At 46.0% G+C, this 14,554-nt stretch overlaps 1 protein-coding gene across 1 annotated transcript in view; it reads left to right on the top strand.

The window, feature by feature from the left end:
• CMTM6 (CKLF like MARVEL transmembrane domain containing 6) overlaps nucleotides 1-14,554 on the top strand; it is a 223,653-nt gene that overhangs the window by 109,873 nt on the left and 99,226 nt on the right. The window lies entirely within an intron of this gene.

Below are 14,554 nucleotides of genomic sequence, written 5' to 3'. Positions count from 1 at the left end.
TCTTCATGGTCCGTACATCATGTTCTGCTTTTACTACTGAGCGTACGTCATAGCCTCTAGCTATAAACCTTTGGCGTATCAATGAACATTCCTGGTCGAAGTCTTTCGTAAGCAGACAATTCCGTCTTGCCCGAATGAATTCGCCTTTGGGTATATTGGAAACTACAGTTTTCCTATGACAGCTAGTAGCATGCAGAACTGCATTCACGGATGTAGATTTTCTAAAAGTTTTAGTTACAAACTGATTATCTGAGATACTGATAGTAAGGTCTAAGAAATTAACACATATGGGGCTATACGTGTGTGTAAATTGAATGCCCCAATTGTTGGAATTGAGATAAGCAACAAATTCATTTAAAAGCTCAATAGAACCATTCCAAACCAAAAGCACATCATCGATATAACGTTTCCACATGTGAATATGTGGCGTGAAAAGCTGGTTAGAGAAAACGAGTTGTTGTTCATAATTATGCATGAAAATATTAGCTAACGCTGGGGCATAACTTGCCCCCATTGCAACTCCGATCAACTGTCTGTAGTAAGTGTTATTGAAAAGAAATACATTGTTGGTAAGGGCAACAGATAGTAAATCTTTGATCATTTCGATATGTTCGAAAAACGAGGCTGAATGAGCACGAAAGATAAAGTCTATACTGCTGATTGCTTGCTGATGATTAATGGATGTGTAAAGCGCTTTTACATCAAGTGTAACCAGGACAAGATTAGGTAACATAGGCAGTTGGTTAAGCATCTGGAGAATGTGCATTGTGTCACGAATGAAAGTAGGTATGTTGTTGACTAATGGTGAAATGCATTCATTGATGTACAGGGAGGTGGGCTCCAGGATACCACCACCTCCACTCAGTATAGGTCTCCCTTCTGGTATTTTAACAAACGGTTTGTGAATTTTTGGCAGGAAATAAGCAGTTGGCATTGTTGGCCCATCAACAATTAAGAATTGTCTTTCCACATCGGTTAACAGGCCTGCTGTAAGCCATTTGTCCACCACTAATTTGATTGTTGCACGGAGGGAGGTCGTAGGGTTACCAGGTAAAATTTCGTAACATCCAAGTCGTAACCAATGACATCCACAAATTACAAGACTCTGTCAAACAAAAGAACACGAGATTTAACCTCTCTATCAAAGAACAACAAGCTCTGCACACTCTGGCTTCAATTGATACGATTATCATAAAGGAGGCAGATAAGGGAGGCAATGTTGTGATTCTGGACAAAGTAGACTACATCACAATGGGCCTCGCCCACCTTGATTCTCCTGGATGTTACGAAATTTTACCTGGTAACCCTACGACCTCCCTCCGTGCAACAATCAAATTAGTGGTGGACAAATGGCTTACAGCAGGCCTGTTAACCGATGTGGAAAGACAATTCTTAATTGTTGATGGGCCAACAATGCCAACTGCTTATTTCCTGCCAAAAATTCACAAACCGTTTGTTAAAATACCAGAAGGGAGACCTATACTGAGTGGAGGTGGTGGTATCCTGGAGCCCACCTCCCTGTACATCAATGAATGCATTTCACCATTAGTCAACAACATACCTACTTTCATTCGTGACACAATGCACATTCTCCAGATGCTTAACCAACTGCCTATGTTACCTAATCTTGTCCTGGTTACACTTGATGTAAAAGCGCTTTACACATCCATTAATCATCAGCAAGCAATCAGCAGTATAGACTTTATCTTTCGTGCTCATTCAGCCTCGTTTTTCGAACATATCGAAATGATCAAAGATTTACTATCTGTTGCCCTTACCAACAATGTATTTCTTTTCAATAACACTTACTACAGACAGTTGATCGGAGTTGCAATGGGGGCAAGTTATGCCCCAGCGTTAGCTAATATTTTCATGCATAATTATGAACAACAACTCGTTTTCTCTAACCAGCTTTTCACGCCACATATTCACATGTGGAAACGTTATATCGATGATGTGCTTTTGGTTTGGAATGGTTCTATTGAGCTTTTAAATGAATTTGTTGCTTATCTCAATTCCAACAATTGGGGCATTCAATTTACACACACGTATAGCCCCATATGTGTTAATTTCTTAGACCTTACTATCAGTATCTCAGATAATCAGTTTGTAACTAAAACTTTTAGAAAATCTACATCCGTGAATGCAGTTCTGCATGCTACTAGCTGTCATAGGAAAACTGTAGTTTCCAATATACCCAAAGGCGAATTCATTCGGGCAAGACGGAATTGTCTGCTTACGAAAGACTTCGACCAGGAATGTTCATTGATACGCCAAAGGTTTATAGCTAGAGGCTATGACGTACGCTCAGTAGTAAAAGCAGAACATGATGTACGGACCATGAAGAGATGCGATCTACTCACTCCGAAAATAAGGAACGAGACTGTTCATTCTCAGAAACTCAAATTTATTACTAGATTTAATTCCGATAGTTCGCTGCTTTACAATATAATCAAACGGCATTGGCACATCCTACAACTTGATCGTGATATTACTCCTTGGGTGGACAACTCACCAAGTTTTATCTATACTAAGGCAAACAACCTCAAGAACATACTTTCTCCTTCATTCATGTCAATCCCACCCAAGCAACATACTTGGTTACACCAGCCCCCACGCCCTGGTTTTTACAAGTGTGGGGGCTGCTCCACGTGTTCACATGCACTGGAGACTACCTCCATCGACTTCGGACACTTAGGTACACATAAGATTTTGTCTTTTATTAATTGTAATTCGAAATTCTGCATTTACTGTATTAAATGTGTCTGCGGCCTATTCTATATTGGCAGTACAATACGCCCGCTGAAAATTCGTATCAGGGAACATCTGTACTCAATTACTCAATCTGACTCCAAATATCCCCTAGCTTTGCATTGGCAAAGATCCCATCAAATGGATAACAAGACAATGATCAAATTTGCTGGAATGATGAAGGTGTCACTTCCACAACGTGGAGGCAACCAGATACTCAAACTTAGACAATTGGAAGCTCGATTGATTTGTCAATACCGTACTGTAGAGTTTGGCCTGAACACAGACCATGAACTATCTGTCTTTTTGTGATTACATGTTGTTTAAAAGTTATGGTACACGTGTGTTTTTTAAGGTCTTCGCACATGTCATGCCAATAGGTACCGATTATTTGTATGGATGTCAATGGTAATCAGCCGCTATTTACATGTCATTACTCAACTATCATGCTATCTACCCGGGTGCAGCGCCCCCCCCCTTTTTTTTTTTTTTTTTTTTAATGAATACACTTGCTAGCATGGGCGCAACCGTTTTAACACAATCCTTGCATATCCAGTCAGGTCGAGGCGCACTTCCTTTATTTAGCATCTTTTTCAGCACATGCAACACTCTTTATTATAGATGCAGGCACAGGTGTTTTAAAATACACTACTGCCATCCGTGGACAGCTCAAGTGACTTCATACTCCAATTAATTAACTAATGTCTTCCGGATCTCTGTCCTTCTGTCTCGCAATTTTTTTTTTAAATATTTTTTTTTTATTTATTTATTTATTTATTTTTTATTTATTTTTTTGTAATTCCAATTCTATTTGTGCATTTACCATGCGCAATTTATTTCCGGCATACGCACACCTCAAACATATCCTTGTCTATATGGAGTAGCCTTAATGATTTCCTTTACATGATATCTACACTAGTCCATCATGGCGCTCTTGTTTTCCCATTAACTCTGTGGTGACTCGCCTGTGCACGGGCGTTTTCACTGTTGCTTCCCTCACATCTCCGAGTTATACTCGGCACACAGAGGGTTCCCGTTTGGCTCCAGTTCCCCACATAGCAGTGAAAGTACTGGTGAGTCAACGTTGACAATTTGTACACGGACCCTTCCAGCAAGAATTCTTGCTGCTTCAGATGTCCACAGAGATAAACCACTCAATTAGCTAATTGACCTTTTGTTGCTTTGTTTTCTTTGGCTCTTGCCGCACCTGCATTCTTCGTTTCCTGCCTGTGCTGCAGCAAGATAATAATTTACTGAAAATTCATTCGTGCAACTGCAAAATAATGGTATGTCATTTCTTTATTTTCAAATGACTGCTAGGTGGAAATCTAGTCAGTCAGATTCCTACATAAATAGCCATCCCGTCTTTTGCTTTATAGGGAGCCCACGCCTAACTTTGTCAGATTACTCAACTTCTACCTTTGGTAAGTGGGATAAAACTATATATATAATATTAAAACAATTTTCTATGACGCAATATATTTGCAACCCCTCTTTTTATCGTATTCGATTCATTAAGTTGCCACTTGATAAAACATTTTTTAATTTTGCATTTTTCTCTAGTATTCAAAATACACACTAGCCAAGATTAAGGTACAATTTTAACAGTCAGTGGCCTTATACATGTATTTCTGGCTGATTACCATGAGCATCTTCTCTCACTGAATAATTTTGTTGTTCTTTTGTCTTTTTTCTCTCTCCTCCCTCTTTTCATTGTTTTATAATGTGTTATGTTTTTTCCACCGAATTACGCACTTTTTGTGTTTTCATTTTCTTTCTTTGAATTGGGTTGATTTGATATGTGCATTCGTTGCAACTGTCTGTTACTTTAAACCATATACTCAATGTGTTGGTTTGGCAAACCTAACTGCCTCCTTGCCCTGGGTCTGGGGACTGGTTTGTTTTGCTATTGAATCATGCTTAACAAATGTTTTCGTTGTACATCAATGTTTTATAATTTTGCACAAGCAGCCTCAGTAGAAGAGCGGGAAGCTCGAAACACGTGTCAGGCTGCACCAATTCTGATTAAAACCACTCATTTAATTTGCAATTGCTTATTATTCTATGTGTGTGCGCAGTTTGAGAGCAAACCCTTTCTTTCTCTACTTCCAATTTCCAGTGGGAATTTGGCAGGCTCCTACTCAAGCTCTCAGCCGCAGCCCTATCACAGCCACATAAGTTACCGTTCTATGCGCTGTATCCTGCTGGCCTTTTCTGCCACTTTTTCTTTAAATCCAATGGAAACAATACAATCTAAGAGTAAGGGAGACGGAAAAGAAGGGGGAAAAAATAAGAAAAAGAAGGGAAGTATAATTCTTCATGAGTTCATGTGTCTTTTCAGTATTAATTTGCAAAAATAAACGTAAAAAATGAAAAATCTTCAATTTAGAGCAGAAAAAATTGCGTCTTACCGAATAGTATTGCTTTATATTTCGGAACGTAGCTTTTCAGCAGCTCAAAAAAATAGTTTGATATTCTTTTGACTTAATTCTATTTTAGTTTTACGTATTTATGCGAGTCCGAATAGAATTGATTTCTACTTTCTGATTTACGCCGGTCCATATGTAAAGTTAGATTGTTAACGTGTTTACAGCATCTAATGCTTGTTTCGGTACCATTCAGTTGGTCAGAAGGCTGCGCGAGAAATACATTTTCTGTAACGTTATATCGTCCTAATGGAGCCTTATTACACTGTTAACGATTAATTGGCAAGTTCAATTTCATTAATTGTTCCGCGTGTCGTGCGGAACAAGGGTGCAGGTTGCTATTGTTAGCCGCTTAAATACGTGTTGTCTCCCATGGAGAGCAAACGGTTAAACTTGCCATTAATATTTATTTAATCCAGACCATATCAGCGCTACTTTATGGAGCCGAGATATGGGGCCATACAAATTGTTCAAACCTGGGAGTGGCCGAGAACAGTTTTTTTAAAAGTTACTGAGATTACTCAGCAGCTCTCCAAGTGCCCCATTACCAATGGAATGTGGGGTAGAAACTATTATTTAGCAATTGGGTTGGAAACTGTCTTCTGCTGGGTTAGAGTATCGGGGTCTCCAGTGCTTGGTAAGTATGAGGAAGCATATGCAGACCTGTTGAATTATCTGGGAGGACGTTCTCTGCAAAGGCCGACGCACGAAAGGCACCAACTTGAAATGGTGGGTCTGGAGGAAATTTGGGGGCATCTGCTAAACGTGCCCGTTAGCTCCAAAAGAGATGTTAAGCTGGTTTCCAAACGTGATATTCAGGAACGGCTTATAAAATGGTGCTTAAATTCGTAACTGGGGCTGGACTACCTCTCCTCGAAACCCGACCAATGTGGGAAGAGATACCTGGATTTAATAACCACAGTTTACGCGTGCCCTTTGTACCTGGAGTTCAGGATTGGTACTCAGGTTGCAACTTTTGCTCGTGGCTGGACGGATGACAATTTGCAAATATGTCCGGTGTGTGGGTTGGTTCAGGAGTCTGATAGACATTTTTTGCTTTTTTGTGAGCGCTACAGCGATTTGAGAAAAATGTATTTGGTCCCATTGTTTAGAAAAGCCCAGATTAGAAACATTACAGAAGCCGTTGCTCTATGCCGATGTAATGTGGTGGGAAAAGATACATATTTTGTTGTGAAATATGTTAATCGTGCTTGGTTTCGGAGAACGCTTATTTGTTAACTGACTGACTTGTTGTGGCTTTTAATGTATTTTAGTCGTGCCTTTGTATGAAATTTTAATTGTATTATCTATATGAATTCCACATTTTGGCATGAAATCTATGTATTAATAATGATGATTAATTGTGTGTACTAAAGGCAAATGTGCCGGATTAAGCAATTACTGATTGTTTATCAGAACCCTCAAAGTTTTTTTGTAATTACTTGTGAGCAAGGGGAAACTCTGCCGGGGCACCCCGAAGATGAGCAGCTCCCCAGCTAATGCTTTCTGGGCAGGAAGATAAACACCTGTGTTATGGTCCCAAGGGTTAATGGAGAAGCCTTAAAATGGGCCATACGTTTCTCATAACAGAGATCCTCACCATAATTTCAGTTTACTCTGAAACCCTCACCTGTGGATAATGTTGGTGAGCAAAGGCTCCATGTGACTAGCTGGGCCTGTGGCTCAATGGACTAATGCATTCCTGGTTGGGCATTGTGATTGACCTCATTGTCACACGTTCAAATCCTGCCAGGTCCACTCAGCCTTTCATCCTTCTGAGGTTGATAAAATGCGTACCATTGAGTTGGGTAACCATAAACATCAGTCATCTGTCAATAGCGCCAAGATACCCCTCTGGGTGTGAACTGTGCACTCTACAAATACACGTTATGTAATTGCAAACAATGGTCACGATCAAATAGCAAGAAACACGTACTGGTTCTGCAAGTTGAAGCTTGACATGAGGGGTCAGCACAGGAGATCTCCCTAGAAAAAGGAATACCGGGCTTAGGAGTAGCATCGCATTCTTCATTACAGGAAATGGGTAGCATAGCAAGCAGCAGATTGCCCAAGGAAGTATACCAGACAAAAGAGCAGGAAGAATTCCAAAAAAGCTTCATAGCTATTTACTTCCGGGCAGCGGTGGGCTGGCCTATAGGGACCTCTGGAGATTTCCCGGCAGGCCTCTGCACCTATGGCCTGTTTTGTATGGTATTTCCACATTTTCCCATAGGAAAGGGGTCGGGTTTGCTGAGAGTGTGTAATATGGAGCCACACTGAAAATTATTTCCAGGGCCTCTTTTGACTCCCAACCCTACTACATGCATATGCAGCCTACAGGGCAGTGTCTATTTTGGACTAAACCTACCTTTTATCCCTCACCATTTACTGGACTGGGTAGAGGTAAGAGATGGTGGTAGTTCGAAAAATCTGGAGAGGCAGAGGTTGCAGACTCCTGATTTACTATGTGTAAGGACTATAAAGCCTTATTTTAGGTCCCTAATAGGAAGCAGAAAGGTAATTAAATCAAGCAAAAAGTCTCTAACCCCATCATTTCTATGCATACACGCTGCACTCTATTACTTGCCAAGAGTCAGATATTACTAGCGAATATATAGAAGTGTGTGCACATTTTGCACCCTGGGGATATTTTGGGAAGGGATGTTGTGATGCGGCAGAGCAAATGAAGCCCGAGCACTGATGTAAGGTGTGGTCCAGTTATCTACACCCAGTTGTGTGCCTGCATCCTCTATTTGCTCTCCATTTACTGCTGTTAAAAGTAACTAGGCCAGTACGCCTGCACAACACCCTTTAGAGCTCGTGTACACAGAATTAAGCACCCAGGCACATGCTCACAGACAGACACCTGAAGCGTAGAAGTTTTTACTCCTACTTCCCGTCCCCTTTCCTCCATACTTATGGGACATCTCTCCGTCCTGTGGGACGGGACCGGAGCACTTTGTAAAAAGCATCCAGAAATGTTGCTAAAATGTGTCCTTCCTCTCTTTCTTGTGCTGGGCAGGGAACGTGGACGTAACCCTGCCCACCTCGGCTCCGCATCGCCCATCAGTCCTTTTCTCTGCTCGTTCAGGACTGGACGCACTTGCATCCGCGGAAGATTTCTTTCCTTTTTCCTCTCTGGCTCTCGCTAGCGATCGTGTATTAGTCTGTCTGTCTTTCAAACTAGACTTTCCAGATTGTTCATCGTGTCACTGACTTTTCACGACGGCGGATCCCCATCCTCTTTGTCTAGAGTGTTTGGGTCTGGATCACCGTTGGGACTCCTGTTTTTACTGTGATTCCCTTTCGGTCCGGGCACTTCCGCATCGGTTAGCGCGGTGGGAGGGGGTGTTCCGACAAACTCCTCCTTCGCATTTTCAAGCGTTTATCGACGAAAAGAAGAAACGCCCAATCGGTTTGTTACTTTTCAGAGCACCCCGGCCGGGAGACACCTTACCGGGTTCTTCCCAAGCCGGGAGGGGCGTTGATCGCTCTGTCACCGGGTATTGCCTTGAGGTGCCCGTGGGGCCTAATAATTGTACCAGAGTTTTCTCTGAGGGTCTCCGTAAGGGGCCTGTGGATACCGGAGTGCGCTCTGAGGCCCCTCCTGTGGGGGCTGCTTGTAGACCCAGTTCTACTGAGTTGTGGTGTACCGGAGTTTGCTCTTAGGCCTCTCTATCGGCTTCCCTCAAAAATAAGACCGGGGTTTGCCCCGATGCCTTGGTGGGGCTTGGTGTTACTGAAAGGATGTTCGAGGCCCGCGCTAGTAAGGCTGTTACCGGACCTGGGTTCGAGGTCCCTCGTACAGAGGTTAAGGTTACCAACATTTCTGAAGGCCTGGCAAGGCCTTATCGGTGAAGGGTGTTCCTCACCGTTCCCGCTCTTGCAGCGATGCCAGATCTGTTGAGGGGGCAAAGAAGGAGAGCTCTTCTTTTACCAGCAGTGCCGAGGTCCTTCCTGGGAAGGCTAATTTGGCGGTTGGTATGTCGTAGAAACATTCCAGGCCGCATAATACCGGCTCTGCCGAGGTTCATTATGTTGAGGCTAAAGTTAAGACCCCTGATCCATCGACGGGGACCCCGGCCTCACTTCCTCATGTCCCGCAGTTCCCCTCAGGTGATGACAAAATGGTGGCTGTTCCCACCACGACCACGGTGGCCATTTTGGGCACTACCCCTACAACTACGCCATCGGCCTCAGGTGTAGGGCTTGGCTCTGTGGGTGAACATGGAGTTCCTTGTGCGCATCCCTTTCGGCCAGCCTATGATTGGAACGCTCGGATCCCCCTTCCGCACAATGTTTTGTTGCCTGTGGGGTCGGCACCTCTGATTTTTGTGGATACATTGGGAGATGGGCCGGTGTGGCTACCTTCCCCGTTACGTCCTTGGAATTATCCTCCTCATGAGAGGCATTCTCTGGTTCCGAAACAGTCCCTGGAGGAGGCCTTTTTCGGCAAATTTCAGACGCTCATGCGTACCGCCCACATGAGGGAATATTTCAAAGGGCTCTTTAGGGAGATATGTCCACCCGCGCCTCTGGCTCCACCCGTTCCTACGGTGGTCCCGCCGGCGCCTCCCTTGCCTATGGTGCCTTCGCCGAGTCTTCCGCCTTTGCCCCATTGTCCCCCTTCGACAATGCGGTGCCCGACACGGCTCAGCAGGATCCTGACCTGTCGGATGACGCACAGGGCGACCAGGACAACGAGGACCTGCCCCGCTCTATTAGAGCTTTTCATGACCGGGTACTGGACATGTGTTTCTTGGATGTTCCGGTGCCCGAGGCACCCGCTCCATAGGAGGGCGTTCTTTCTGGGGCGTTCACCCTGTCTCCTCTGGAGCGTACCGGCCTGTTCTTGCAGAAGGACCTTCTAGCCGAGGTCCATAGGGTCTGGGAAAAGCCACACTCTGGACTTTTCGTCAATAAGAAAATTAGGTTGTATTCTTCGGAAGAGGTGGCCCTGTCGTCTTGTCCGCCCCCTCCTCCACAGTGGTGGCTGCGGCGTCCTCTTCCACGATGGCTATTCAGGTTCTGGGGAAAGAGGACAAGCTCCTTGACTCCCTTCGGAGGAAGATTTCGCTAACTCGGCCTTGCAGCTTCGGCAGACCAATGTCGAACTAGTGTTAGCGGGGGCTAATATGCGGATGTGGAAAGGTCTGTCGTAGTTTGAGGAGTTAATTCCGGTCGAGAAGCTGGAGGATTTTAAGGCAAGATTATCAGACGCCAGGGTCTTGGCCCAGGATCTCCTGGAGGCTGCGGCTCACCACGTAGACATCTCGGCTCGGGGCCTTATGCTGGGGGTTGATACCTCCCGACAGGTGTAGCTACATGCCACCAAGTTTTCGAAGGAAGTACAGGACAAGGTGTTGGACCTTCCGTTTGACGGTAAGGAGCTGTTTCATTCTACAACGGATGTAGAGCCGACCAAGACTAAGGATAGCACGCAGACAGCTAAGTCCTTGTCGGTCCTGGTTAAAACCCCCTTTAAAATCCAGAGACCGCTGTTGCAAAGTCGGCCCTCCTCTGGTTTTCAGGGACCCGCACGAGACCCCGGTGGGAGCGCGCATTGCGTCTCATTGGGAGGCATGGCAGACCATCACCGAAGACAGATGGGTCTTGTCAGTCGCTCGGGCGGGCTTCCGCTTACCCCTACCCCACCCTTCGACCCTCCTTTCCAGCTGTTGGATCGCCCTCCCTGAATGCCGAGGTGCAGAAGCTTCTGGACCTCAGAGCGGTGGAACCCGTTCCCCTTGGGGAACGAGGGGAGGGCTTCTACTCCCGCTGTTTACGGTGCCTAAACCCAACCAGGCTGGCCTGCGCACCATCCTAGACCTTTCCCAGTTCAATCTTCTCCTACCCCAAGAGAAATTTAAGATGATCACGCCCAGCCAGATACGTTCTTCCTTGCAGATGGGCGATTGGCTCAGCCTGGTGGATCTTCAGGATGCGTACATGCATATTCTGATTTGGAATACACACAGGAGGTACCTCCGTTTCTCTTTGGGAGAGGAGCACTTCCTTTTAGCCTCAGCTCGGCGCTGCGTGTCTTCACGAAGATGTCAGTGATTGCGCCCTATCTTTGTCTGCAGGGTATCCATGTGTATCTGTATTTGGACGACTGGCTCTTACGCAGTCCTTGCCCGTTGAAAGCCGCGTGCAATCTTCAGTCTCTCCTTCAGCTCCTGTTCCATCTTGGGCTGTCGGTGAACTGGCAGAAATCTTCCATGACAGTCTCGCAGGACTTGATTTGCCTGGGTTTTCGCTGGAACACGTTCGACTGCAGAGTGTACCTGACCGGGGACAGAATGGCGGATCTGTTAGCCACGTGTCAGATGTTTGCGCAGTCAGAGAGCATGTCGGCCTGGTGTTTCAGAGGCTTCTGGGCTTCATGGCCTTGTGCGTGTTGGCTCTTCCTCTTGCTCGTCTAAAGATGAGGCGAACTCAGATGGCTCTTCACAGTTCTTGGAGTCAGGCTGTGGATCCGGACTCCAAGTTAATGATTCCGGCTTCCATGAGAGTGGACCTGGAGTGGTGGTCATCTCTCATCAACCTGTCGGTGGGTACAGAGTTTCAGGACCCAGACCCAAAGGTGACAGTCGAAACGGACTCCTCCCTTCTGGGGTGGGATGTTGGATCTTCTTCAGGTCTCGGATCTTTGGTAGCCTCAGGACAAGCTCCTCCACATAAATCTGGAGCTTCTGGTGGTCTTCCTAGCGCTCAGGGCGTTCAGACCGATCATTGCCAACAAGGTGGTCCGTATACACACGGACAATGTGGTGTTGATGTATTACATCAACAAGCAAGGGGGAACCAAGTCCCCCCCTCTCGTGGACCTGTCCATCCAGATTTGGGAGTGGGCTGTTCTTCGTGGTGTTTGGCTGCTTGCAGTGCACATACCGGGCCAGCTGAATGTCACAGCGGATGCCCTTAGCCGGCGGACAATGGTCAGCTACGAGTGGGAATTGAAGGTGGAGGGCCTCTCATGGATTTTCCTGCGTTGGGGCACACTGGAAGTGAACCTCTTCGCTACGGCAGCAAACAAGAAGCTTCCTCAGTATGCCTCCAGAGGGGGGCTGGGAGCCTCCTCTCTGGGGGATGCTCTCGAGATTCCATGGCACAACATGAGGGCTTGCACTTTCCCGCCTCTGCCTCTGGTTCACCGAGCAATTTGCAGATTGAAGAACTCGGTGAGCTGTTCTCTTCTACTCCTAGCCACTTGGTGGCCGGCCAGGTTTTAGCTCTCAGAACTTCAACACCTGTCGGTGTATCCACCGATCAGGTTACCAGTGACCCCCGATCTTCTTCACCAAGGGGAGCAGCAGCAGCTGTGGCACCCCTCCCCACAATCGCTCAGCTTGGCGGCATGGTTCAAGTCTTTACAACATCTTAACTTGTCTGCGGATAACATGCGTATTATCCAGGCAGCCAAGAAACCCTCGACTAGGTCCCAGTACAGAAGCAAATGGCTCAGGTTCCGTCATTGGTGTTTAAGCAAGCAGTTGGACCCAAGGGGGGGCGACAATTTACACGGTACTGTCCTTTGTATCCTTCTTAGCAGAGTCGGGTGTCCACGTTCTGTCATTATCTTTCAGCGGTTTCCGCTTACCTTTCTACGGACCAATGCTCTTACTCTCTGTGTAACTCAGTGGTTAAGGGGCATTTTGCAGGCTTGACACGCCTCTATCCTCCAATTCGTAGTCCGCACCCGACGTGGGATCTGAATGTGGTCCTGACGGCGTTGTGCCATAAACCTTTCGAACCGATGGCCACGGTGGACTTCAAGTACCTATCCTGGAAAGTGTCCTTTTTTGGTTGTTGTTACGTCAGCAAGGCGGGTGAGTGAGCTCCAGGCCTTGTCGGTGGAGCATCCCTTCTTGGTATTTCACAAGGATAAGGTGGTCCTACGGACAAATCCTGCTTTCCTGCCGAATGTGCTATCTGAGTTCCATCTGAAGCAGTAGATCTCCCTGCCAGTCTTTTTTCCGAACCCTGCCTCAGAGGCAGAAAGGGTTCTGCATTGTCTCGATGTCAGAAGGGCTCTTAAGTTCTATCTGGACAGAACATCCGAGCTTAGGACTTCTTCTCAACTGTTTGTGACCTTTGGTAACCCACAAGGTAAGCAGGCATCTAAGGCGACTATTTCTCGGTGGATCGCCACCTGCATTATGGAGTCTTTCACTGTCCAAGGGCTGAAGCCTCCTAAAGGCATTCATGCACACCTGGTGCGGGGCAAGGCAGCCTCGGTTGCCTTTAAGAAATATGTCCCCTGGGCGACCATTGCTAGGGCAGCTACTTGTGCCTCCCCATCTGCTTTTTGTAAGCATTATTGTCTAGACATGAGCTCAAGAGCTGATGCTCACTTTGGTCAGGCTGTGCTGAAGAACCTTTTTCAGTAAGGGGTATTTCAATCCACCCATAGTTCCTGTTAGGCGTGCTTGGGAATCTCCCATAAGTTTGGAGGAAAGGGGATGGGACGTAGGAGTATAACCAGGTTACTCACCATAGTGACCACCTTACTCCTAGTCCATAGTCCCCTTTCCTCCATAAGCCGCCCGCCGCCCCCTCTAATAAGGTTCCTCTGTTATTGCTAATAGGTATTAGACCTGGCGATAGAAAAGGACTAATGGGCAATGCGCGGGGCAGAACCGAGATGGCCGGGGTTACGGCAGTGTTCCGGCCCCGTGCAAGAAAGAGAGGAAGGACAAATATTTGCAAAATTTTTGGATGCTTTTTACAAAGTGCTCCGGTCCCATCCCACAGGACGGAGAGATGTCCCATAAGTATGGAGGAAAGGGGACTATGGACTTGGAGTAAGGTGGTCACTACGGTGAGTAACGTGGTTAAACCTGGAAAGCCAATGGTGAAATGGGCTGGAGCGGTGCTCCTCTACTTAAAAAAAAAATAAAAATAAAGTGGAACTGTTCTTATACTTTTTATTTTAAAAAGAAACCGTTCAGGAATAGATTGCTTTTAAAATAAGTGTAGGAAAAAGTTGAAACTCGCACTTCAGTGCACTGCACTGAACATTCCCTTAAGCAGCAGGTGTTTGTTTGGGTGTTTGTATTGTGCATGGAAGGGGGCTTGGCGATGGGGATTGTGGGAAGCGGGGCCAGGCCACCAGGGGACATAGTTCCACTACTTCTTTTTGTAAACTTCGCCCACTGAAGAAAGCCTGTGTAACAGACACCTGGATCACTTACAGGCAAGTAACTTGAGAACAGAGAGATAGTAAAGAGAAAAGTAAAGCATGTTTGTTAGCGCCTTTTTGGACAGGTGCTTTTGAAGAAACGTAGAATTAACTATCATCAGTCAGGAGATCATTTAAGAAGTCTCATACGACTTGGCAGTGATAAGTACTCCCCCCCCCCCCCCTCATGCAA

Source organism: Ambystoma mexicanum, chromosome 2q (assembly GCF_040938575.1).
Source record: "Ambystoma mexicanum isolate Mex_15411 chromosome 2q, UKY_AmexF1_1, whole genome shotgun sequence".
Lineage (NCBI taxonomy): Eukaryota > Metazoa > Chordata > Amphibia > Caudata > Ambystomatidae > Ambystoma > Ambystoma mexicanum.
Note: the sequence above shows the minus strand (reverse complement) of the source record. Positions and strands in the feature narration are given on the sequence as shown.